Consider the following 23,880-nt stretch of genomic DNA (forward strand, 5'->3'; position numbering starts at 1 on the left):
TGAATGCAAGTACTGGAGATGTTGTGGAACTAATTCACACTTTCAGTTTGTCTATGTGATCTCTCTCAGTCAACACTATCACTGCAAAGATAAGAGAGATAGAGCTTTGGAGATTTAAATGACCAGATTTAAAGAGCAAACACTTATCTTCACAGACCACTTGTAATTGATTTGATAGGATACTTTTTGCTGCTCTAGAATTCTTATCAGATGAGCAGAAACTATACCAAAAGTTAAGATGTTGCTGTTCGAAAGAGGATTCTTATGATCATAAAGAATTTGGGCCACCTTGTCACATCCCAGTAAGGAAGCAATATTTCAAACTTCACAGCAAATTAATATCATTTAATCTCCTGATGATGAGTTTGATATCACAGCAGTGACATTAATACAGAAGTGATTAGGGAGGTCTTTCTCCATCTTTTCCACAGTAAAGGTGAAAACATGATGGCTTCATTGTATGTATTAGCTGTTGGCCACTGTTTTGCAGCTTCTAATTGGCAGAGCCTCTTCCAGTTGCGTGACAACATTCATCATTTACTCGGATTCAAAGTGTCAAGTCCTGACATTGGGCTGTAGAAGTAAGAACACATTTTCTACTTTAAAAATTAGCTGTTAATAAAGAGAAAGGATACACCAAACAAAGAGCACTTATGTGAAGCTTATATCAGACAAAGCATGTTTACGTGGATATTGCCTCAAAAAGTTCCAGGCAATCAATTCAGAATAATACAATACATCTGAAATAAACAAAGTGAAATCTGGAAGTTATGAAAAAGGTGTAGTCACTGATAAAAATGATTAGAATGGCATTTCAGGAAGCTTGGTTATAATACAAAATGTGAGGGTATCTGGCAATTTTTAATCTAACCACGCACACCTTAATGGATGTATTCAAATTCATATTTCAAAATTGAGCAACAAAATAAGATAAAGTTTTTACTGATACACAGTAAATGAAGTGCTGTACTAGTTTATAGATCACTGTAGGAATTTCTAATGATGTGTCCCATTCCATTAAATAAAAAAGTAATTCAGATTAGGTCTCTGTATTTCAGTTAACAGCTTTTTCAATTGTCCTATCCAATTTTCTGGTCTTTCTGGTCTTTGCAAACCAGAAAGAACTAAGCTGAAGTTTTGTTTTCTTTTTAAATAAACATTTAAACACAATTACTGTAATTGGGCATTTATCATAATTTTTTGAAAAAAGGTTTCAGCATATCATAAAGTCTTGATAGGGTCCTTTCTCAACAGTCAAGATCTTAGTTTGATCCAAATAAAGCTTAATTGCAAAGAGGACTTCAGAGCTCCTTGTTACAAAATAGCAATAGTAGGTCTGCCAAAACTACAGTTAAACTACTGCACTGTTCAGCAAACATCTTGAAGACCCTCTCACCAGGTCTTGAAAGGTAAATATATTTTTATGGCAGGCTACTGTGAACTGTGCAGTTGTCCAAGAATAGCTTTGCATTCTCTTCTTTTGCTTTCTTAAAATTTTCCAACATGAGCATAAATATTTTGGAATACTGAAGGGTTAAACATCTGGTAGGAAATCCCTTTCTACTGGTTGCTTTGCTCATTGTGTATTTAATATATGTGTAACTGCCATGGTTGTCTACTCGTGACAATCTGATTAACATATCCTATAGTCAAGGTGGCATTTCTAAAATAACAAATAAACCAACAAACAAAATTAAACTTGGTATCCAAAGGCACTATATTACAAGAAATTCCTGTGCTGAATCTCTTCCCGAATAATGCTGGTTTTGGTCTCGCAGACCGACGCCCCAGACTGTTGTAAAGCTTTGACCTTAAACAACTTCTGCAGTGATTTTCTTACCAAAAAATCAGTTAATGTGAGCTTTGTGAAACTGAATTAATTAATGTTTGTGAAACAGTCCAAAACTCTGGGGGAAATGAATCATTCCACCTTACAGCCATGTTGGAATAATGTGAAGCAAATAAAGCCATAGGGGTATTCAGCAAACAGCAAAGAGGTAAATATGATGTAAAACTGCTTGCTGTTGGAGTACTAGCTATTCTCTATGCTTAATGAGGCTGGGGTCTTATGTAATCACAGTGTCACAGTGTACTCAGCAAAAGAGAGCTGAATTAAGTTTTCCTGGACAATCTCAATTCTGGCATTTCCTATCTTTGGGTAATTGACACAGTAACCACAGTAATGTTCTTTCGTACATGAGATTATTTGTGTTTTAAAGGCATCAGTCATTACAGCACTTAGGCAACGCCACATGAAGTACAAACAGCATATCCTTGTGTGCTTTCATCTCTTCCTCCAGAGGAAATAATCTGTAGCACAGAGCACCTCATAGCATGCTTCCAGGAGCAGCTCTTCAGCAGCCAGGCACCTGCAGAAACAGTCTCCAGCTGAAAGCTCCCTTAGATCTGAAGAAAAGCTTATCCCTGCTCCACATGCTCCACAGGGAGAAACCCTTCAGTGAAAACACTCTGCCTTCATCCCTTGGGGTTGAAGCTCATGTGAATTCCAGTATCACCATCAAATGCAATAGCTGCACAAGGAAACCAGTATAAGGCAACAAGATGGAGAAAGTGAACAGGAAGGACGTACAGGCAAACACCTATTTTAAGCTACCAATGTACCAGTGTTGCATAAGTAGTTGCTATACAGCAAATTATGATACAAGCTATTTTCTTCCATCTAAGGTAGCAGCTGGGTCACCGAACAAGAAGGTGATGTAGCTTCTGCACAGCATTCACTTTTATTAGAATATTATAAACAATTTCTTTGGTAGTTCGCTGTATACCTTGCTTCAGTGAAGACATCTAGCAAAAATCAGACTGATACGACCCAGATGAGATAGAGCTTGTGAAGAAAATACACAACTTCCTAATTTTTTGAAAGCTCTTTAGTTCAAAATGTTTCTTAAAAAACATAATCAGAATAGGCATTGATAAAAGATACCTTTCTTATACAGAACAGGGTCTATCTCAAAGAAAGGACTTGGGCAGAAGGGAATTACAGTCATGTTCCCAGCTGGACTATGGGACTGGAGAGTGCTCCTCTCACTGATACTTGCTGGAAGGAGGGAAAATCCAAGCCTTTTTACTTTCAGTAGACCTGTATCTGACATACAGCCACACGCATACACTGGACACATTGTGGTCAGTTAAGAAAATAACACTCTTGCCCATATGATATTACAGGCTGATTATAACCTATAATAAAGGAGGATTATTGAGAGAACTCAGCCCAGTGCATTCAGTTTAATTTGACTTCTTCCAGAATATGCATGACACCAGAGATTTCTAGTTACTTCTCATTATTATTGCTGCACCAGGACCTGAGGAGCACAACACCTTCATTTTGAATGAAATGATTACCTATGTCCAATGTTATCATGTCAGTGACCAGTATAACTCTTTCGGGATGTATAGAACTGGGCTTTTAGACATGTGAACATACACACTTCTGAAATCTGTTTTTTCCTCATCAATTTCTCTTGAAGGGATGAGAGCTACAGGAAGAATTGTATGGTTATCTATAACTCTTAACAAGAAACTGACTGATGTTTCTAGTGAAAAGCAAACAGAAAGACATGAGTTTTTTTTCACCTATTAAGAGGTAAAGGAGCAGTGGATAAGTCTTTTTAATGCAAAGAGCATTACAGTGTAAGGCCAGGTTTATTTTGCTGTGCTGCAGTTTAGCTTTTTGCCCCAAGTGGTGAATGTTTAAAACAGAAATGTGAGAAGTATACATTATATTTTGTTGTTTGCTTAGATTTCTTCAGGGGAAAAAAAAAAAAAACACAAAACAAAAGCACAAAACAAAAGACCAAACAGTCCCACTAGTGATGAAATTTTTCATTCTCTGATTTGCAGGCAAGGGATTCAAATTAGAGCCCATCTGGAGTCAAGAGAGATACACCTTGAATACGAAGAATTGACTCTGAATCCACATTGCCAACTGGGATTGAGGCCAAAGCTGTAATGAAGTTGTTGATGAAAGTAGAGAGCTGCATAGTAATGCAACAAGGGAATGGGAAGTTCACTGTCAGCTAGTGTTAGTGGATGGACAGAGCAATGCCCACTCTTTTTTCTCTGTCTTTCTTGTTAGTCTGTGTTGAGTCTTCAGCATCTAGACTGTTGAGCTACTCCTGAAACAATTTCATGCATGTCTTATTGTGCATGTTTAAGAAGATTAACATTATGCATTTTGATTTAAGTGTTATTAGATGGTACCACAAATTGCAAAGAAAAGAAAAAAGATGTCATGTAGACTTGTCAACATGTGTTACACAAAAATACCTGTCCATCTGATCCATCAGGATTTCCCAACAATGCTCATAATCTTGGCTAGTGCACAGATGTCTTCTGTGAAAACTGCCATGAGTAGTCTATACAGGATGATTGGGAAATAATTGTTTACCTTTTTTTTTTTCTTTTTTGTAATACAATGCAATACAATACAATACATTTAAGAGTTACTCATCTAAGTGAAAGACAGTCATCTTTGGTTCACACTACGGTCAGTGAGAGCTCCTGCAAAACAGTCCATTTCACCTGCCTCACACAATTATATTATATCAGTCCTTGCGTGGTAATTGCCACGAATCTGATATTACCAGGGTCCTAATAGGAGTCAGTGTGATTTACCTGACTTGTTATATCTGCCACATTAGGATAATACATATGTAAATTGTAAATAATGACAGTGTATTAAACTTTGCTGAACATTTAGGGTGCTACAATACTGGGTCAATAAAAATGTTCTTGTAAATCTTTTATGATGTAATTCTAATATGAAATCTCATTCATATGCAAAGTAAGACTGCAGCAATAAACGCAAAATGTTGATTTCTATCCTGGTGGTCTCCCCCACCACCCCAAAAAAGTTTAATATTAAAAATATACCACAAGGAAAATCTTGTGGTTTTTTTCTTGGATGCTAAGTATTATTTCTATCTTAGTAATAGTAAAAAATTTCCACTATGATTATATTCCTATGGAGATAGGCATGCTTCAAAATTAAGAAAACTGACCTTATTATCTACAAAAGCATAATCCTAAGGATAAGTATATATTACTGGGTGGTTTTTTTTCTCATAGACTCACCATAAGAAAAAAAAGTCTATCATGTATATATAAAAGACTGGATATAATAAATATTACAAAGTAACTACTCTGACCCTTTGAAATAACCCTTTGTAAAGTTCTGAGCATATTCAAATTTTATATTCCATAGTTGACTTTGAAGTAATTTTTCTTTCTTATCACATCAAGGTAAATACTGTAAGATGGGATCATGCCTCATACATTTTATTCCTGGCCTAACCAAAAACAAAGTGGAGGGGAGGAACTCTCACTTTGAGAAGTTACTTTTGCAAGTTTTCTCTTTTTGTTCACAGAGCTACAGGATTACAGTTGAGCTTGGTTATAGGATTTAATGGCTTATTGTTGATACTGAGGGAGCTTTCGTGGTATATGAGCTGAAAAGAAAATGAGCAACAAGAAAACAAGACTATAGTTAGTGCAGAAGAGCTCTGAAGATAACCTGAAAAACTTCCATATCCTCAGCCTAGATCTGGAACAAACATATGAGATGTGGTACAGCAACAATTTCTCACTCCTTTGCTTCTTGGAACTTTAGTTCCAACGATCAGAAGGAAAAAAAAAAAAAAAAAGGTTGTGTACTTGATTTTGATACAATATTGACCAAGTTTAACAGAATTAATTTTCACAGCAATTTGAAATATCCTATTGCATTTGTCTTGGGTACTGTACATTAAAAACATAGCATAATAATATCATAGAATCATAGAATGGTTGGAGTGGAAAGGACCCTTAAGATCATCTAGTTCAAGCCTTCCCCCCCCCCCCTCCCCTCCACTATAAGTATGACACCTCCTACTAGACCGAGTTGCTCAAATCCCCATCAGGTCTGGCCCTGAAAGCCTCCAGGGTGGGAGCATCCACAACCTCACTGAGCAACCTGTTCCAGTGTCTCACCACCCTCACAGTTAAGAATTTCTTCCTATATCTAGTCTAAATCTACCCTTTTCCAGTTTAAAGCCATTTCCCCTCATCCTGTCACTACCTGCCCTCAGAAAAAGTCCCTCCTTAGCTTTCCTGTAGGCCCCCTTTAGGTACTGGAAGGCCGCTATGAGGTTTCCCTGGAGCCTTCTCTTCTGCAGGCTCAATCAATATAATCCTCTTAATTTTGAAATAAATCTTATTTTGTATCTTAAAGCTTTTCTTATAAATTAAAAATCAGATACTGAATTTGTTGGATTTTACTGGCCTGATAATTTCTTTCAAGATTTACCCGATGGGGAAGAAACTGATTTGGTTTAATGTAAAAAATGTAAACAAAATGTTTATCATGACTTTTACATCAAATTGTTTTGCTTTTAAAATTTTCCTATTTTCTCTTTGCTGTTGAAACAGAATTGCAAACAATGGTTAAAACTCTGAAATACATACAGTACGAGAGCAAAAAAAACATGAAACAGCTGGTATAACAGTGCTGCTCCATTTGATTTGTACTTTCAGTTTTCAACACAGAAAATATTATCAGAGTGAAAAGTTGAATGCTGAATTCAGCTTTCTTAAAATGTAAATTGTCAAAAGCACTAGGGATTGAGCAGTGTCTTGAGCACAGCTATTTAAAATAGTATTCCTCCTCCCAGTGACTTGACAAATAGCTGTTGTGGCCTGTTCTGAAGACTTTTGATGTGTATCAGTGAAATATAGCCTAACATATATTACTAAAACTAAGCTTAATGCTGCATGATGCAGAATATTTTGGACCAGTCAAAGAAAAAAAAGCCAAGAGAAGAACAGATAGTCTTTAACAAAGCGAGACACTTCAGTTAAAAAGAGCAAAAATAATTTCAATGCCATTAGTAATACAGACATACCTCACTAATGACTGGATATTTTGCCAGATTATACCTAATCTTTATAGTATCATACAAATACAACCAGGAATAGCTACTGAAATATTTCTTTCTATCAAGTGGAGAACAAAAATGCACAACCTGCTGCCCATTATTTTGGCAGATCATTATCTTTTTCAAAGCTTGCAAACTACAATCATAGATAAAGAGAAAGCTGTTTTCTTGTCTTAGATTTTTTTTTTTTTTCATTTTAACTTGGCTTATTTAACATTAATACAGCAGTAAGTAATCCTTTAATGCTTGTCGTTCTAATCAAAAGTTACAATTCCAGAGAAATGCCAAAGCCCTCTATGTCTGGCTGTGTGCAGAGTGAAGGCATTTCTTTTCAAGAATTCCCATGAATAGGCATGATCATCAGGTATGAGAAAACTCAATTGGAAAAGTACTGATGTTAGAGAAATACTTTTTCCATGCTGTAACATGAATTTAAAGATTCTTTACCTAAGAATTGAGTTACGCGTGAGTACGCTGTGAGACAGCCACCCCCAGGGCACGGTACAGCTGAAGGTGCAGAGGAGTCAACTCACTGAAGGAGTCATGATTAACTGCTAACCACACCTACAGCATTTATAAAATGTCAGTACAGCACATCTTTGTGTGGGAGAGAAAAAATGCAGCTAAGCTTTCCTTTAAGAGTTCTCATTTTCCAGGGTTCATAACTTTTTGTTTTCACTGAGATGTAATGATTCACCCCCCAATCCCCTCCAAAATCTGAGTAATCACACGATCAACATTTACCAGCCAGCTGTTACGTAGAACTCCCTGAGGAATTTTGTGGGAAGATTCCCAGTTCTTTATATACATGAAAGGAGCTTTGGTGTTTGTGGATAAGATAGAGTTGGAACTGCTTAAATCCAGATTCCTTTTATTGTTCACAGGAAACCTGGGTGGGTATCTGGGCCACGTTATGCTTCTCTTATATACACTAGTGTAAATATGTGGTCTTCTTCAAAGCTGGTATGAGACCCCACTAACGTCAAAGAGGGATGTTTCATTCTATCTTCTACAGAAAAAAAAAGTTTTAGTATATCTACTTGTGGCACAGTCTGCTTTGTGGGAAGAATTACAGACAACCAAGAGATAAAACAGAAGAACTGTATCATTTTAGATGATCTTTTAAATAGTTTCTAGAGAGTAGCAGCTTCTAATTGCTAACATTCAACAGTTGAAATGGTGATCAAAAGATGAAAGCATTCATTTTCTACTGTATTTCTCAGGAAAAAAAAAGAAAAAAAAACCAACACTGTTTTCAATGAACATGTCTGAAATTTTCTGCAAGTAGAAATAAAAATATTTAGCATGAAAACTGTAGTAGCTCAGGAGCATTTTTACTTACAGAGCACATTTGTTACTTTGACAGAAATAAGCAGTGTGCTTTAAAAGCACTCAGTGAGGATCTGTACGAACACGTTTGCCATAGAGTCACACCCTGCTGCATGGGGTTTGCAGCATACCTCCTTCACTCTGAGTCACAGAAGGAAACAGTTTGAAAGTTTGGCCTGCTTTTTGCAGCATGCAGTCGCAAAGCAGCTGGAAAAAAAAAAACAAAAACAAACTTTACCTGAGAACAACACAAGGAAGGCATTTCCTTGCTTCTCTGATGTTCAGCTTAACAAGAAACATCGCCTTTGGGAGGTACCTGTTCCCATTAGGAAATCCCAAGACAAACATCAGAACATGAAGTGACAATTAAGCACTGTATAAAGGGAAGAGTATCAGCAGATGTCTGATCATCCACAGCAGTGGATGAAGAAAAGAGCTGAAAGATAAAATTTTGTGAAAAACTGACAAAGGGACAGGTAGGAATCATCCAGAATCTGATTTTAGCCACTCCAGAGTTAGCCTGTAAGCATGCCACTTGGAAGTCTGCTGGTATGGTTTTGTTGAAGATTAAGCTTGTGTTATTGCTCAAATTCAGATATTTTGAGAAATAGGTTTGAAACAAAATTCTTTCTTCATTTGGTTCACAGCCTGACATCTATATACTGTGTTTATATCCTAGGTTTATCTATCTTTTAACTGTTGTTCATAAATGACACTGTAGGTAAACAACCAAATTCCATCCTTAATATCCTCATCTTCTTGGCTGCCAGAGAAAAAAATCAATCTGTTTGATTCATGGTTGTGTGTAAAGCTTGGAACATTACCACAGAAAATCACTCTTTGAACTCACATTTTGAAGAAAAACTATGAAATTCAGCAAGGATATATAAAGGCAAAAAACCTTTGGCAGCGATCCAGGCTTGAGCCTGCCTGCCTGTCAAAGGGCCCTGTGGGGTTTTGGTTGTCAGCAAAATGAACCCTGGAGGGGTTGGCCAACAGCATCCAGACTAGTGCTAGCAACAGCATGGCCAGTACATCAAAGGAAAGATTACCCTTCATTCATCACTTATTAGACCCCATCTGCAACATCAGACCCCCTCTATGGTAGAAGACACTGATAAACTGGAATGATTTCAGTAGAGGTCAAAACCATGGTCAGAGCTAGAGAACACACTTGCCCTGTGAGCATGACTTCTTTGGCCTGGAGAAGATACAACTGTGGGGGTACTTAACAGTATCAGGTATATATATTTATACCTAATGTGAACATTTTGTACTGGCAGTAATACTCCTAGAATGCAACATCCACTTTTTGTATATGTTGTTTCAGACTAACTCAAGTGAAAATACAAAGTTAAAAATATGAATCAGTATCTGTTCATATTGTTTAAGAAAATGAATAGGATTTTTTTTTTCCCAGCAGTTTTAGAAAAATGGATAGTTAGCATTAACTTCCTAATCAGTAATAAATAATAACTTAAATCATTAAATTAAAGAAATTTTAGAGTTACTCTTCTCATATCACTCTGTACATTTGCTGGGTCTCAGCTTTAGAGAAACAACATTCTTTGTCAAAACCACAGTTAAAAACAAGCTTACTAGCTGTGTCAGTAAAATCCACTTACAAAACAGATGAGAATTGCTCCACATAATTATGGGTGCTACATAGCTAGTGTATAATTCTGTAAATGCTTAACTATGTTGGCACTGTTTGTGAGGACATTCCATTTCTAATAATTTTGTTGTTGTCTTTCTTTTTTTTTTCAACTGAAGCAACACGTACAACACGTAAAAAAAGATGGTAAATCCTCATAGACAGATTGAACCTATGCTTCAAGAGTAGCAAGGGATTTTTCTGACAAAAGTGAAATTCATTCTCTGGCAGTCCAAAGCTACTTCTGACTAATGCTAAGGTCCGTTATCAGAGGTAATCCCTTCAGAAGCTTGAAGGGCCTGAGTGTGTGCATCTCAGTACTAATTTCTTAACTTCTCAAACTTCTACTTTCAAAAACCTGCCAGTGTAGCCTTCTTTAGAGACAGAGCCTATGATGACATGCATAAGCAAAAGAAAAAGGGTTCATACCTGCTAGATTAAGACACAAATATATTTAGTTCCAATATTGTGACACAATGAAGTCTTTTGCTGCAAGACAAAATGAAAAGTGTCTCACTACACCTGGATTTTGCATGTATCTTCTCATACATTAACTCACTGTAACTGCTTAATTCCCTCCCTAATCAGATCACAGTGAAATCCTATATAGTAAGAACTAACAATAAGCTATTGGTTCCAAATATATTTATACATAAGACACAACAGCTTAAAGAAAAACTAAACATCTTGAAGTGATTTCTTCCTTCTCTTTTCTTTATCTGTGTGTTCCAGAAAGGTATTAATACTGGTAAAAAGAGGAATTCATTGTCTGTGGAAGCAACTAGATCACAAGGCTGTTTTTAACTGAGGCTTCTGTCTTTTCACTTGTTATTTCTATGCATTTCTTTTATCAGGCCATTGCATAAACCTTTCTCTCTTCTTCTGAGCTGCCTCTGGTGCTCTTTAGCCAGTTAAATAAAGAAAATCAGTGGTGAATATATAATTTTGGCTAAGGGTAATTAACCTTATTTCATACTCCTCTTATTCATTAGAATTACAAACTCAGCAAACTTAAAAATTAAAAAGTTGAATCTTAAAATACCGGATTCAATCCAACATTTGCGTAACAATTCACTTCCATTATGAGTCTCCTTCCCAAAAATTCATGTCATTTTGACTCCCAGAAATAAATTTGTAAATTAGTATGTTTGCTTCTTTTCTATTTGCAAGAAGACAGCAGCTTGAAATATGTCTAAATTTAACTTCTTTCCTTATGTGTAAACAGTCATAATGACAAACTCATCTACACGCGAATACAGCTTTACTAATAAGCTTCCCTGAACTTCCCAAAAAGGACAAGAAATACTTTGTGGTATTCAAAGGCAAGTACCCTATCCCTGTCACCCTAAGCTGGGACTTTCTGACCTTGAACCCAAGCCAAGGAAGTGCTGGAAGAAACTCTCTCCTTGAACTCTATATCCCCAAAGACGCAGAAAAACAGCCAGCAGCTGCAGTTTATAGACAAACCCCAGGATAGCAAGTCTCAGTATGGTTCCTGGTAATGATGGCTGGATGAGAGCTATAGCATACATCTCTGCAGACATAGCTCATGTTCCTGGATCCAGATGTCTGAATACTGTACCTGAAAGCTAAAACACTGCAGGTTTTTATCTGCTTCCTACTCCAACTGCTGACAAGTAATGGAGATTTTTTCTGAGCATTGAAAGAGAAAAATAAAAACAGTGGGTCTGTGAACAGAACAGTATGAAAGATGCATGAGCAAATTTTTATGTTTTACTCCAAGAAAGACTTGCCTCCCATCTTTATTGGTTTTGGTTCTCAAAGTGTTTGCTTGAAGTTGCTGACTTTAGCCTTGTTTCTATTCCTTGTTGTTTTTCTTATCTATGGCTTCTCCAACCTCACAGCACTGTGTTTACCAAGGAAGTGATGGAGTGCTGATCAAAGATGTGCATGATAATCAAAACCCTTCTAGGTTCTTCTGTGGTGAGATGGTGTAGCACTCCACCTCATCCTGTCTTCCTGCCAGTACTGCCTGGAAACAACCTAGGATAATCTCAGGAAGCCTGTTACCTTAATTGAATGCATCAAATGCTTTATTTTGCAATAAAAGCAGCTACAAATGTGCTGCTAGACATCTTCCTCTTAGTAGCCAAATATTTTATAACTAGAGATAAAACAGATTCTATAAAAATGTTGGCTAATTAATATGGGACAGATTTCCATGGAGGAGCACTAATAACATATGACATCTTATTATTTGTATTAAATGTAGTTACCCTGGGAGAGATGGCAAGGTATCAATGAACATAAGGCTCTGAGAAGAGGAACTCTTATAAGCCATTGTCAGACACTGCAAACCACCAAACCATCATAAACCACTGGAAACCACTGTAAGCCACCAGTGTGAGCAACACACACACAGTCTTAAGGTGTTATGTTTTTCAATAATTTGAACCAGATTTTTCCTTGAAAATATTGGAGATAAAGACTTTGTGGATAAACTTACAAATGTTTGGAGCGAACAGTGTCAAAGTGTTTGCATATCAAGTATTAATAACAGCTGTATATATATGTCATTGGAGGTCTTCATCAAAGACACACAGTGTGTAACACAGGAAAGTCTCTTTCCTGGTGTCATACATACTCTACAAACCTTTACTAGAGACATTGCTAGAATGGAAAATTCCCTCAGGAAATGAATCTGGGGAGATAAAACAAAGGTGAATGATGAAACAGGGACTATAGGGAAGGAAAAAATGAATGCCACCTTTACTATTTAGAAACCTGTTGTGACTTTGTTCAAAGTAGCAGTCTACTTCTAAAAAGTAATATTTTTTGACAAGAGAAACATAAACAACCCACAGTGAACCATATGTAGATGGAGAATGCTTGAAGTCTGCCTCCTGTGGGAAGCCCATGTGGGACCAATTGGGAAAGGATGGCATTCCATGGCCCGGCCCCCATATGGAGCTGTGCCAGAGATCAACCATGAAGAAGCAGCACAGATGAAATGTCATGGAATGAGTACAGTCCTCATTCCTTGTTCCCCTGTACCATTTAAGGGGGAGGAGGTAGGAAAAGGTAAATGGAGGGAGGTGTTTTTAGTTTAATTATGGTTCCTCGCCAATCTGATCCATTGGCAATAGGCAATAAATTCTACTAAATTTCCTATGTTGAACTTGTTTTGTTTGTTACGTGAACTGGTGATTGATCTCCTTGTCCTTATCTCAACTCATGAGCTTTTTTCATTGTATTTTCTCCCCCTATACTGTTAAGGAATGGAAGTGGGAATAGTGTGCTCATCAAAGTTTAGTCACCACAGATATAATGAATGAAGGACATAAGAGCCTGAAAACATTCAGGAGATAAGCAGAGAATATATATAGCAATTAGACCTCCTAAGAGACCAGCTCTTCTAAGTTCTTGCTTCCTAGTTTCCTATTTTCCAGGAAAATGTCCAAATATAGATCTTTCTATTGTCAAATGGATGCTTGGCATAGATGGGGAAATCAGTGTACTAGATGATGGGTGGTAATATGTTCTGTCATTAATCTTGTATTTGACATAAAGAATCTACATTATACTGTCGGCAAATGTCTAGAAGACTCAGCTGCACATGCATTTTCATACTTCTGAACCAGATGCCTAGGGGGGGCTATGTGAATCAGGTAGAAATGTGACAAATGTAAAAGTAGAAACTCTGGCTGTGCTTATATTGCGCTGTCTTTACCTGACTTCTTATCCCTGAGGGTATTGTGCAAGTGATAGCTGTAATGTGCCCTAATAAAACTCAGTCTGCCACAAAAGTCTGGAGTACTGTGTCCAGGTGTAGAGCCCTCAGTATAAGAAAGACGTAGAGATCTTGGAAAGGGTCCAGAGGAGGGCGACTAAGATGATCAGGGGGCTGGAGCACCTCCCCTATGAGGACAGGCTGAGGGAGTTGGGCTTGTTCAGCCTGGAGAAGAGAAGGCTGCGGGGTGACCTCATTGCAGCCTATCAATACCTGAAGGGAACCTACACCCAGGAGGGGAGTAAACTCTTCAAAAGGGCTGACAACAGCAGGACTAGGGGAAATGGATCCAAGTTGAAGGAGGAAAGATTTAGGTTGGATGTTAGGGGGAAGTTCTTCACAAGGAGAGTAGTTAGGCCCTGGAACGGGCTGCCCAGGGAGGTTGTGGATGCCCCGTCCTTGGACGTGTTCAAGGCCAGGTTGGACGGGGTCCTGGGCAACCTGATCTGAATGTGTACGTTTGGTGGCCCTGCTAGGCAGGGGGGTTGGAACTACATGATCCTTGAGGTCCCTTCCAACCCGGGTGATTCTGTGATTCTGTGAAAAGGTACACTGCTTGAAGGGGCAGCATAGGAGTGCATGTATAAGACAGTGGCAGCTGAATGGCCAGCGGGAGTCAGAGCTAGCATATCCTTCTTCAGTTTTCATTTTTAGCAGGAGTCTGTTCTTCCAGCATCATTCTATTGTCGATGGCAAGTAAATGTTTGTATCATACAGATTTTTCTTGCTTGTTTTTCCTTCTGTGAAATAGAGATGATTTCATGTTCTTACTACTTGTGTTGAGAAAACAACAGTATTTACTCTAAAATGGTCTTAAATTAATATAATAATGTTGTATATATGGCACAAATGAAAGATGAGTTCTCACTGAACTATTACAGTCAGCCTAGAGTTTCATGGCATCCTACATTATTACACCTGGCAAGTGAAAACATTTTTTCCTCATGCATGGTTTCTTTCCCATTTGCATTCCCTCCTCAGATACACCAATTGTCTAGAGCTTTTCTCAGATGATGAAGACTCTTCAGCCATCTTAAGGATTTCTCTGTTCTCTGAAGGCCTCCTACTTGAGGCCAGAAGAGAGCAAGAAGATGGGAACTGAGCATTCAAATTTAGGGATTGCGAAGGGTGGAAGTTGGCTAGTCTTTGATGCAGTTTTGTGCTATTGGAGCATGAAGAGTTGGATAGAAAACAGCATGCAGCTTCTGACTGAAAGGGACACCCTTTAAGTCTTAAAGGACATGTAGATTTAATGCTTTCTCCATATCAGGATGCGGCATATGTCAAAGAAATTATATATTAGAATGTAGAATAATTTGGTTTTATTTTCACATTAGCAGAGAAGATAAGGAAACTTTGTTAAACAGCTGGGTTTGATCTTTGAAATAGCAGGGATGTCTACTCAGAAAAGACACTTCAAAAGCAGGTTGAACTGACAGAAGTTATAGCTACACCTATGCCATTTGCCTACACAGTAACAAATTTTCCTGACATTTTTCCTTCTTTTTGTCTGTGTTCAACACAGTTGAGCAGAAATTTAAAAAAAAAAAACTTGTGATTGTAAAAAAATTAGACAGCAAAAGGGAAATATATTTGTCTTGAAATTTTGGTTATAGAATTTGTTTAAAGATTAAAACCTCAAGTTGAAAGTAAGAAAAGTCAGATTTCAGCTGCTAAGATGTGAAAATATTTTCATGTTCTGAGTAAAAAATTAAAATATTGATATTTTTGCAAATAATACTACTTTTTTGAAAAAATATGTTCAAAGTTCAAGTGAAGTCTTTGAAGTTGGTCTTTTGTAGTTTACTTATTTGTTTATTTATTTATTTATTTATTTGAAGAGAAAAGGTTATTCATCACAAATGACATTATCTTCATTTATGAATATTTAGTATGTTCTGTCTTATAACTAAAGATTTAGGCTATTGGAGGAGTCCTGAAACTTTGTATTTCCCTTCTATTTTTTAAATCCAGATATGTATAAAGTATGTAAGTTAAGACAGTAAGACATACTTGCTCAGAAAAATGATCTTACCTTTCAGAGTCAGTCAGAAAATGAGTTGAAGTAATTTCTGACTAATATCATCTTGATAGGCATAACCTGTCTGAAAACGTTCCTAAAATATGCCAACTGGTTTACCTGATAGGTACCTGAGCATATTAAAAAAGTTAAAAGTAACTCTGATTGTTCACTTATAATTACATTTTGCAGATGATTATAGCCCAGAGGCTGACAAATCAAGATGAAGAAGAGTTTTCCAACCATTTGTTTTGCCTTGCTCTTTCCATACAAGGCAGGTATGACTGTCACCATCTAATCATGAAAGTCTCATTAAACTGTCTTTGATTATCTCCCACATACGAGATTAATACATGATGGGCACACATTTTTTTTCACCATGAACGATGCAATTATAAGACGATTTCAGAAAGAAAGCACCAAACTCATAATTATTTTTAACAGAAACACAGTATTCTTGTCAGATACTAAAAAGAGCTGTCTTCCTCATCAGCTAACATCTAAGTAGGTTTCTGAATAAAAATTGATTTTAAAAATAATTACTTGAGTTCAGGTTAAATTATGTTATGAAACAAGACAGACAGGTATTAGATTAAACAAAATAATTGTGCAAGGTCAACTTACACTTCGTTGTTGTGAATAAAGTTGTGCACAGTACTGCACTGCTAGTAGATAAGGCCCCAAAAACTCTGCCCCAAAGAACCTGCAGCCTGAATGTAGCATACCAAAACAAAGGATTAAGGTTCAAAATAAGTTAAAGTTTGGAAGTATTAATGTGTATTACAAACAAAAGAGCTAAGAGATGCATGTCTGGGGAAGAGTGTGGAGTGAGTGAGAAGGTCTGACAGAAAAATGTATTCAAGCAGGATAGAAGGAAGGAAGCAAAGCAGATAAAAGGAGCAGGAAAATGAAAGGATTGGGAAGAACAAAAGAACAAGAGAAAGAAGATAAAAGCAGGGGTGAGGTGATGAGATATGCAAAAATCTACAAACACAAAATTAAAAACACACCCTAGTGTGTACAAAACTCACCCACACCTTCTTTTCACACACAGGTCACTCTTATGTTACTTGATAGTCCCTCAGATATGCACTTCATTTCACAAATATTAAAGCAAATAGAATCCACAGCCAATTAACTTCCAGCCTAGATCAGATACAACCCTAAGTTGAGCAGTAATTTATATACCATGATCCATCTCAATGATTACTAGTAGAGCTAGACACAGTCCTGAAGTTTGGTATGTAAATAGCTACACACTGAGACCTCTATGCATGTTTCCCACTGTAATTCCAGTTTACTGTTATGCTTATTACTAATAACCTAGTTGCCTTTAGAGGGAATAGAAGTGCACTGATGGTACCTACTGTGATGCAGCATGTGGAGGTACCATCACTTGAGATTTTTGGGTGAAGAAGTGAGGTAAAAAAGTTGAGGAGCAGTAACTGAGAGACATTGCTTTTGTGTATACTCAAGATTACAAACATTAATGTTTGAGTGAGAGTTTTTTTCTTGTTTGGTGGTCAAATCCATTTTTCTTCCAGGGTTTACTGATGGCTGGATGCCAATAGGTAACAAATGACAACAGTGGGCTTTGAGATTGTATTGACAAACAGTTTCCGAGTTTATGTGGGGAAAATTAATTACTGATAGAATATACCTTGAGCAAGAACCTATCATTCTGGCTGTGTGGATGAGCAGTGAAATTTGAGAAGACACTTTGAAAGATTATATAAATGATGACAAATGGTGAATGCTAACATGCTAGATGCAAGTTTATTAGGATGTTACACGGACTTCTAAGCAGAAAGACAAACATATATGTAGATGTAACAGTTACAAAAGGGAGTGATAGCCATGACCAAATGCCCACACATTTTAATCCTAGGAAAGTTTCATCAGATGCTTATAGCTCTGAGAATTCCATTTTTACAGTGTGTGTGTTACTTGCAGCAGGGGTGATCTTGCTCTCAAAAAGACCTATTGTATACATGCAACCTATCACAGGTTGTGATTGTATGAAGAGGTGATATCAATGTTAAAAAATTCCTGCCTCATTTTTAATATCTATGTTCTGAGGAAAATAAAAGGTAAATAGAGAACATGGCTCAGAAATATATGTATGTACATATATATATTATTTTGTACAATAAACCCACAACAATGAATATTTGCAATAGAGTAAATCCAGAATACATTTAGACTACTGTGTCCAGTTGTGGGCTCCTCAGTTCAAAAAATATGGGGAACTCATATAAGGAGTTTAGCAGAGGGCCACAAAGATGATAAAGGGCCTGGAGCATTTCCCATTGGAGGAAACGGTGAGAGACCTGGATCTTTTCAACCTGGGATTTCACTGAGAGGGGATCTGATTAATGTTTATAAATATCTAAAGGGAGGCAAATGGATGAGGCCAGGATCTTCTTGGTGGTGTGTAGCAATAGGGCAAGTAACAATGGCCCAAAACTTGAACATAGAAAGTTCTGTACTAACATGTGGAAGAACTTCTTTATAGTAAAAGTGATGGAGCACTGGAACAGGGTGCCCAGAGAGGTGGTAGTCTCTTTCTATAGAGATATTCAAGACCCACCTTGATGCTTGCCTGTGTGACCTATTGTAGGGAACCTGCTTTAGCAGGAGGGTTGGACTTGATGATCTCCTGAGGTCCCTTCCAACTCCTGCAATTCTGTGATTCTGGGATAAACCCAGTGAAGTCAAAGCAGGATTTCGTAGTTTTCAAAGGTGAATTTCAGAAGTATTGTTTCTGCGTTACACAGACATGTCTTCATTATTGGTCAGGATGGTCAACTTGTCTACGCCCAGGGCCACTCATTTTTAATGGATCTGATCAATATATACAGCATCTAATTAATCTAATAAGCACTGTCATACTTGTCCTGCCTTTAAACATCTCTCTAAGCAATGCAAACATAGTGCTGTCCTCAATGTTATTGTTGTGCTGACTCACAACCAAATAAAATTGCCATGCTGGATGAACCTGACCAATGGACCTCCATTTGGCCAGCTCTGTAGATAATGAGAAAGAGGAGAATGCTCACTGCAAAGAGCAGAACATAGAGGCAATTTCTCTTGCTTTCAGTGTGACAGCTCTTCCCTGTTTGTTAAAGACCTGAAAATTTGGTGAACATCTGCTGCAGCCTTTGCCATGTTTTGGAGAGGATGGGTGGCTGTGCTGATTGACTGTCCATTGAGATAATCTGTCCTAGGAAGAAGAGTTGCATAAGGAAACCCTTAGAATCAAGTGCTTCAGAGGGCAATAGTCCTTTCCTGCACAGCACAGATGATGTTCAGTGGTTACTTTCCACACCTGTTGACTCAGTTCTCTGGATATTTTTTCTGCAGAGAGAACTTAAAATGTAGTCAGTCTGGTGTATGTCTTTCCCGTACTGAAAACAAGCACATTAAAGGTGCTGCTGTTACGTACTACTGCTACGTCTTCCCCAGCTTTAGGGCTTTTCTAGCAATTATGGGGAGGTGCCTATCACTTTGATTACAGGCGCTGGCAAGTTTGCCACTTCTCTTTACCAGCTTCAGCTCTGTTACCCCAACACCAGTGGAGGAGATAGAAGCAAAGAAGATAACATCACACACTTGTTCTGTCTCCTATCACCACATACCAGATTTTCATAAGCAGTTTGTCATGCTTAGAAGTGATGCTGATACATTCTGTTTAGCAGACTAGAGAAACAACTGCCTTGGCAGTATACATTAAGAGGGATGACAGGAGTAGATGACAGGAGTAGAAGGGCACTTATTCAAATCTGTGTTAGATATGGGTTGCCATGGACAGTCTCTCTGTTTGTTTGGAAGTTTTAAATATGTCCAGAATACCTCTTTGGAGATCAAGAAGAAATATGTGTCAGATAACCTTATCTAGAAGCAAATAAGAGATGCAAGGTCATGAGACATATTCCAGAAATAGCAGAATTGGACCAGTGACTGGCCACAGAGAAGAGCTTGACACTAAAAGGCAGGAAAGAAGTGCGCCTATCAAAACATTCATAAAAATATTATTATTAAAACTTCAAAAGTGAGTCTGGACGATTTAAGATTCAGGCAGCTGCTCCTCTTTGATGAAATAATTTTTTGGAGGTTTTGTGTTTTTGTCTTTTTTTAAAGGTAGTAGTTACACCACTGAAAAAATGACAAATACATCTGAAAACCATTGGTACTGCTGCCTGTACTGCCATCCTTCATGTCCAACAGGTTTTATGTAAATGCTCGCAGAGGGAAGTTTATAGGTTTCTTTAAGTAGTGTTTTGTCTGTCTATAACCCATCGCTTCTCTGTGCTCTGTCAGAATGTTTAATAATATTGCATCATCTCACTCAAGTAATATCATGTTGCTGGCTTAGTATCTAAAAGCATGTGGATTAAAAGCTGAAGTAAAGTCTAATAAAAAAGGAATTCCATTGTTAATAGCTAAACAGCGTTCACTCTTACACGCTAATAAAATTTTCTTGCTTATGTGCCACCATCATGAAATGTGTAGTTTTGGTGGAGGTCGTCTGCTGTTGCAATTCAGTCATTGATACTTTTTGTGTACCTTCATTTATGAATCTAAAGTCCAATGACACTTTTTGATATGGTGGAGTCTAATTCTATGTTGTTGGTTGGGTTTTTTTTTGAAGTAATACAGTTCTGCACATCTCAAGTTTATTGCCAGTTGAACTTTACTGAACAAAGCATCTTTTTACGGCTTTTACTTTTTAACAACAGGTATAGACATATTGAGCAAAAATGTATAATGCCATTGACAGGAGAGAAAGTGTACATCCAGGGGATTTGAAACAAAGGAGAACTTGTCAGTATATGCAATTCTATTTAACAGGGCTTAAATTTTAACAGCAGACAAGGATCTCTTGTCTCCTCTTTCAAGCCCAGAACCACTGTTATCAATGTAGGCATTTGACAATTTACTGTTGGAAAAAGTATTAAAATAGATAGCATTATACTTAAGTCTACATTTGGTAACTTCAACTTAATAATTTGCAGTTTAAATTCATTATAAATGTATTTAACTTTTTCTCCAAATCTTTTGTACACTTTAACACAAAGTATAGTTCCCAGCTTCTGTGAAACAATGAGATCTTCAAAGCATCAATGAAGGCATTTTAATGCTTTATGACTGCCCATATTTGAGTATATAGCTACCCTAAAACACTCTCATGTGTCTGTTTTAGGCTGCAATTCTTTTCCTGAGAATAAAAAGTTATACAATGTATATATAGAGAGAGTAATATGCCCTGGATGGCCTTTCTAACAGCTACAAAACCGTTAGCTTCAAATTGGTGATGAAGTATTTAAACCGAAATGATCAGCTTACCTAAAAGTAATGTATGAATTTGTTCACTTTTCAGTGTTAAAGGCCCACAACCCACAATACTCCCTCTCTTAATTTTTTAGATTGCATTTAGTGACTCTGACTCCACTCTCCATCAAAAACAATCTCCATTTTGTAACAATGACCAAGCAATATTATCCACACTAAATAGATGAAAAATCAACTTTTCTCTCTAGGAATATTTCTTTAATTTTTGCAGTGGTACATGATGGTAAAGCTCCTGTTGTTTGTATTTGAAATGTTAGCCACTGTCTCTCTGGCATTAGTGATAGTGGGAAGGAAATTCAAGTGAGGGATACATTTACACTGCTGTTTTGTTACTGCACATGGTGCAGACATACTAAAACAAAGCTACGAAATCCTCTGGGAAAGCTGAGTAGATAGTTTAGAACTCAAGAAATATACCCAGCTTCTTGCTGCTGTACTACACTGCTACCAGCTGATTGCCCATACCAATCTAGTTTGTTTAAAATTACCTTGGATAAATTTTTCAAGCCTGCAGTGAGCCTTTCAGAGAGAGTGCAGGTCTATCGTTAGAGGAAATAAAAATAATACAGGACATAACAGGCTTATGAGGTTGGTGAAGTAACCAGGGATGTTCTGAGTGCAACCATGGCAAATGCTGCTGAGGTTGAAGCCTCACAGCTGCAGAAGTTAAGCCTGACAGAAAAATAAGAAGCAGAGAAGGCATCGGGCCATTTCACAGGCACTGAGCTGCAATTGCTAATCCCTACTTTTGGGGAAATGGATCATTTATGCTCTGTGATTCCCTAACTGCTGTTGGATTGATCTGCCATTGCTGCCCAGACTAGTAGTTTTCAACTGGCCTTAGCTAATCCAAATTAGTTATTACGCTGCTTTAATTGGTGAATCAAATTACACTATCCTGTACAATCATAGTCCATTTACACAGTTAGGTTTTTGCTGTCATGTTTTATAGAAGCCTTACTACATGCAGTAATGTATCTCTGCGCCTTTGACGATCCTCTCTGACCACTAACAATAAAAATTATGGGTGTATGCTGGAATATATCCCTTGTTTAAAAAGCATCAACTAGAGTTTTTCCATCTAGTTTATTTCACGTTACTGAAATCATAAAATTTGCAGGAGCCCAAGGAAAAATATAGCTTTTTTTTTTCTGATTTCAGAGAAAACTTATGCCAACATTTATATGTGCCAGTTTAACATAATGCTACCAAATTGCAGAGTCAACTGGGTGGGAAACACTTTGTCCACCACCAGAAGTACTCTTTCTACTCTCTTTATTTTATACAAATTTCATTTGCAGAATGAAAGTATTCCTTAATGGATTAGCAATACCCAAACACAATTTCAGCCTAATACCAGTCATAAAAGCCATGTAAATTACTGCCAATTTAAAAATGAAACACAGTAAGATTGTAACTCAATAGGTCATGCCTTTGTAGATATAAGAAATCTCAGGCATCGGTTATATCTACAAACAGTATGGCATCTCAGATTGTATCAAAGTATCAGCAAACTGCACTTTTCTTCACTTAAAAAATGGTTCTAACATCAAACAGTCTTTATACAGTTTGACCTCTGAGCACTCTATGTTTTGATTAAAATCTTTGAGTTTTGACATGATGGTATTTTAGATGCTTCCTTTAGTTTAAATTAAGCTTGTTTCTTATTTTGTAAAGCTGTGCTAAAAGAGAATTTAAGCATACTCAGTACTTACAAAAGAGAGCACAGCCTGGGGAAGAAGCAAGGCTGTGATTTCATCAGTCTTAATACCAGACATGTGCATTACCACACTGCAAAACAAGCCAGACTTGTCATGGGTCGCACGGGGGTACACAATCACATTGCAGGCAGCCACAGGACATGATGCATTGATTCAGCTAGATTAATGTTTTGAATTTTGGTTTGAAGTCAGCTACAGGAATACAGACAATAACATGTGGTGAGTTTAAATACTAAATTCCGCACAATATTTAATCTGTTTATCAGATATTAGTATTTATTCATTACTATGAAATCACGGTCAAACAAAACAAAGTTTCATAAATCTCTGCTCATCAGAATGGCCTCTATTTATGTTGACTTCATTTGAAGTTAATAAGAGCATTCATCTTGCTTGGGCAGGTAATACAGTCTTTATTTCTTCATAGCCATGTAAGAACCGAGCAAGCAAAAAGGTCACAGCAATCAACTGACCTCAAAATTTTACATTTTCAAAATAACAACTAATCAGTACCTTAACACTGCAAAAATACACTTAATATGAACCATTTTTGAGTAAATGACACAAAGCATACCTACTATACATGAAGTTATTTTTAATGGAAGCCCTACTTTATCTTTTACCAGTTCTGGTGCAAGTCAAAATATCTACCTTAAGTGGGATAAAATGTGCACTGAGAATTGAAACCATTTTCCAAAGCTCCAAAAATTCGTTTGGCAATAGGAAAAAAAGCTTCACAAATCCTGGGCAAATTCTCAGAGACTGAAAGCAGCACCACCCGTTATTTGCTGACATGTCCATATAGGCTCAGAGTTGTTTACTCCCTGCTATTGACTGAGCTCATCAGTAGTTACTAATGAATTGTGCTATTTGAAGCACCCAGGCAAGAAAAGTGGGATGCCAGTGCTGAAGGACACAAGCCATCAGCAACACAAAACACTCTTACAAGCCTACACAAGGTTCCCGGAGGTAAAAACAAAAGTGTTCCACCAAAGCATTCTGAACACAAATGAACTGTAGATGTATAGATCTGTAGTGGCCTATTTTTATTATATAAACCTGTAACTTTTAGAGACCAGATCCATGTACAGGAACTTAAAGAAGCTGACCTTAGGAAGGCA

The sequence above is a fragment of the Tympanuchus pallidicinctus genome, unplaced genomic scaffold, assembly GCF_026119805.1.
Source record: "Tympanuchus pallidicinctus isolate F22 unplaced genomic scaffold, pur_lepc_1.0 scaffold1, whole genome shotgun sequence".
Classification (NCBI taxonomy): domain Eukaryota; kingdom Metazoa; phylum Chordata; class Aves; order Galliformes; family Phasianidae; genus Tympanuchus; species Tympanuchus pallidicinctus.